Source organism: Sinocyclocheilus anshuiensis, unplaced genomic scaffold (genome assembly GCF_001515605.1).
Source record: "Sinocyclocheilus anshuiensis isolate Anshui unplaced genomic scaffold, SAMN03320099.WGS_v1.1 scaffold522, whole genome shotgun sequence".
NCBI lineage: Eukaryota > Metazoa > Chordata > Actinopteri > Cypriniformes > Cyprinidae > Sinocyclocheilus > Sinocyclocheilus anshuiensis.
This window is the reverse complement of record NW_015544185.1, coordinates 836,863-841,657: the sequence shown is the minus strand read 5'-3', so window position 1 is coordinate 841,657 and position 4,795 is coordinate 836,863.

The window sequence follows — 4,795 nt, the reverse complement described above, 5'->3', positions numbered from 1 at the left end:
CCACCCACGTGTACACGCCCTAGTCCCTTGACTCCCCCATGTCAAAACAATGCCAGAAAGTGAAACGCGCAGAAACGTGAAGCGCGATGAAAAAAAAACTGTATCGCAAGCTCATACTAGACTGAAACACAAAATAAAAGGAGAGTTGCAAATAAATTTGTAGCTATGGCCATGGAAAATATGCATTGCAAAATAATTGCCTTTGCTCTGCTTTATTTATATTTTGCGATTCTTTATTTTTGTTTGCAAAACTTTCTCACAATACTTCCTTTTATTTTCCAATTCTTTATTTTTGTTTGCAAGAAGCCCATTTTTTTCCCCAATACTTTAATTTTAATTTGCAAAACTTTAATTATTTTGCTAATATTTGTGGCACTGAATCAACTCCACAAGCTAGTAGTGACTGTTGACTCTGCCACACACACTGAACGCGTCATTCTGCATTCTCAGATAAAATGTGGCAATCCAAAAGAGTGAATGTAATCACCATTCTGGCATAAGTTTGCTTCAAGAATGACCACACTGCTGACATAATCTTATTGCTAGCAGACCCTGAGCACATGCGAGTTGTCTTATCGGCATACGAATATATATACTTATATTAGTGCTGGGCAGTTTGACCAGTTTTTTTAAGGATTGTGGCGGTTTGATGGTTTATCACAGTTTTCCCCTGACTGGGCCTTCATATGAATCAGAATGCATGAAACAGTTTCAAAAGCACTGCACCACACCATTTCACTATGCAAACAAAGCTGCATGAGCAGTTTTTGATTTAAATTAGATTGTGTAATTTCACAATTTAAAGCAAAAACAGAATGGTCTGTCTTCAGCTTTGTGAAACTGTACTACATAAAATATACCTACACTAAACTAAAACAGCAGACGGGCTGAATGAGATGCAATTTCATTCTCTGTCAGCAGGTGGTGCTTATTGAACAGCAGGTATACAGCATTTCCTTGGTTACCGCTGTAAACACAGCAAAGCTGCCCTTATGAATCTACTTTAAAGGGATAGTTCACCCTAAAATGAAAATTCTGTCATTAATTACTCACACATATGTCGTAAGACCTTCGTTCATCTTCCGAACACAAATTAAGATATTTTGGAAGAAATCCAAATCTTTCTGACCCTGCATAGCAATGCAACTGAAACGTTCCCAGGCCCAGAAAGGTAGTAAGAACATCGTTACAATAGTCCATGTGATATCAGTGGTTCAACTGTAATGTTATGAAGCTACGAGAATACTTTCTGTGCACAAAGAAAGCAAAAATAACCAACTTATTCAACGATTTCTTCTCTTCCAGGTCAGTCTCCGCTGCCATTCATGAGAGTACCAAGACGCATCCTTTATAACATTACGGTTGAGAAAACATACTGCTCATCAGATCGCATTATTCAGTGGATAAAGAAATATGAAGTAAACCTGTAAATATATCAATATTTCTCCAAGTATGCACACTTTTAGACTATAAGCCCTAATGGGTGCTGTTCAGTGCAGCTATTGTGAAAACAAATAAACCACAGCAGTGGGTTTATACAGTTTATGTGTGTTGTTATTCTATTCAAAATATCATACATTACCGATTGATATTGCACTCCTGACATAAATGAAGAAATTACTGTCACTGCAATCTAGTTTTATCATAACAGTGGTCAAATATCGAAGCTGGAGTCTTTAATCTTTCTAATGATACACAGTTTGTCCAGATCAAGTAAGAGTGTGATGTTTTAACGTGCTGTGAATGTGAAACAGCAATAATCTGAAGCCACTGGCTAGTCTTTGCAGGTTAAGTTAACTCTCAGTTCGCAATGCTGTCTACGTTGCTTACACACTTGTACCAGTATGCCGTTTTTTTTAATTAATACTGGTTACGTAATTCAAACCAGTTAACTGTTTGAACTATATCACCCAGCACTAACGTAATGCTCCCAGTCTATCTATCTATCTATCTATCGAGAGAGAGAGAGAGAGAGAGAGAGAGAGAGAGAGACTGGGAGCATTACCTTTGACATCAACAACAAAAGACATGAGAAGCCTATTTAAAGCTGTGCACAAGTATATGGTTAGATGCATTTTATTATTTGCATTTAATACTGTTGGCCTACAACCCATGGGTCACTACCCAGCAATTGAAAACCACTTTATTCAGTCATCAGACATGACGTGATGGTGCTTTAAATGCCCGTCTGAAACCAGTCTGTTAAGTCAGTGTTGCAGCTGCCTTGGGTTAGGGCATAGCCTGCATCTGTGGCACACCAAAAAGCTCTGTGTGTGCACAGGTGTATGAGTGGACAAATGAGACATGCTCTATCATCGAGTTTCAAGAGCACTTTTACGCACAGACATCTCTCTGGAGCATATGCCCGCATCCTGTTGCAGCAGATGGATTTACGTGTTTGTTAGCTGATTAATGTCGTGGCGGGGACTGTATTGTTTGCTGCTGAGGGTCTTTAGACAGGTAATTTGTCACACGCCGACTGAAACTGTCAACCGCGGTCAGGTAGAATGCTGTCATGGCGACAACGTTCTTTTTCACCATGGTTACCATTCCCCTCAGCGCATAACACGGGGGTCTGGCAACAGAAAGTGTGCTGAAAGTGTTCTCAGATGCTTCAGAAACCTGGTGAAAAGTCACTTTTGCCATCTATATTCTGATTACTGAAGGTGCAGAAAGCAGAATAAGCCAGCTCAATCCATGCGAAGCAATGCCCAAAAAAACAAACAAAAACAAAAAACATAAATAATCACATTTAATCATTAAAATTAAGAAAGAAAAAAAAAACTTTCAACACCATCAAATTTTGCTCAGTCAAAAATGGAAGTCAGAAAATGATCACATTTAATAACATTACAACTACTCTAAAACAATCAAACAATACTATTAACAAACAGTACAAAATCCAATAAATTTTCTCAAAACAATTAAACAATACTATAAACATAATAAATACTTAAAAATCCAATAAATACTATAAACATATTGCTCAGTCAGAAATAGAAGTCAGAAAAAGAATTAAATTCTACATAAATAACCACATTTAATAAAATTAAAACGACTCTGAAAACAATCAAATAATACTATAGCATAATAAATACTCCAAAATCCAGTAAAATCAAACAATATTACAAACATAATACTCCAAAATCCGGTGAATACGCTGAAAGCAATAAATCAATCAATACTATAAACATAATAAATATTCCACAATCAAAACATACTGTGAAAAACTAACAATCAAACAATAGTATTTATAATAAATACTCCAACATCCAATAAATACTCTGAAAAAAACAACAAAAAAAAACACTATAAATAATAAATACTCCAACATCCAATAAATACTCTGAAAACAATCAAACAATATTATAAACATAATAAATACTCCAACATCCAATAAATACTCTGAAAACAACCAAACTACAATAAATAGAATAAATACTGTTCCCTATAGGGGTCACCGTCAGTGTGAGAAGATAAAGGACACTAGGAATGTTTCCACAGGAACATTTCAATCAAGGTCTCAACTCTGACTGTGTTTTCCCAAGCATGTTAATCTCTGCTCTGATTTGCGGGACGTTTGGTATCAAATTGAGACAGTAATTAAAAGGGAATGAGTTTAATTGTGTGGAAATGGAGTCACACCTAGTCAGTTCTGAAATATATCACTGCCAGAAATGGTGCAGGTCTATCTGTAATTCAGAATGGCAGGTAGGTGTGTGTGTGTGTGTGTCAGAATGGCGGGTAGGTGTGTGTGTGTGTGTGTGTGTGTGTGTGTGTGAGAGAGAGAGAGAGAGTGAGAGAGTGAGAGAGAGGGAGAGTGAGACCTGACCCAGCCTGACCTTCATCTCTGTCTGTATACAGCATGTACATTTTAATTCAACAAGGATGCGTTAAATTGATTAAAAGTGACAGTAAAGACATTTATAATGTATCAAAAGATTTGTATTTCAAATAAATGCTGTTCTTTTGAACTTTAAATTCATCAAAGATTAAAAAAAAAAAAAACAGGTTTCTTGAGCCGCAGATCAGCATATTAGAATGCTTTCTGAATGATCATGTGACACTGAAGACTGGAGTAATGATTGAGGATAGAATATATTAAAATAGAAAACAGTTTTTTGAAATTGTAATAATATTTCATAGTATTACTCGTGTTACTGTATTTTTGATCAAATAAGTGCAGCCTTGCTGAGCAGAAGAAACTTCTTTCAAAAACATAAAAATCTTACCGAAGATTTCTATTATGAAAAAAGGGAACTTGTTTTGTATACAGCACACACAATTCTTTAAATGAAACTTATGAATGCTCTAACAAAAACACAACAAAGGCTCAGAACAGATGTACTAAGACCTGAAAACATCAGAGCGGATCAGAACAATTCAATAGAAAACAAACAACAACAAATGTCAAATTTCAATTCAGATTCTCCAGGAGGATTGTTCGTAATGGAATTTTAAAAGGAGAAATGAAAAGAGGCAGATGAATGACAAGGATAATCTCTATTGTTGATGCTTGTTGGCTGTACGGTTGGTTTCTCTTATGTAAAGACACGGCATGACCATCTGTCTCCTTACAGTGAACTCTGTACTGCAGTTATATCTGATCAAATGCACATTATTATTCTTTAGCTCGGGTTAAACAAATCAATTTTGCTTGATTGAAACAGCAGCTACGCTAATTATGTCTCTATTTGTTTCTCTGTTTTTGCCACGGGAACTAGGATTTACACAAGCTTCAGTCTGGATCCAGAACACCTGAGAAGAGATGATGCCAACCCCTCAGAGGACCTCA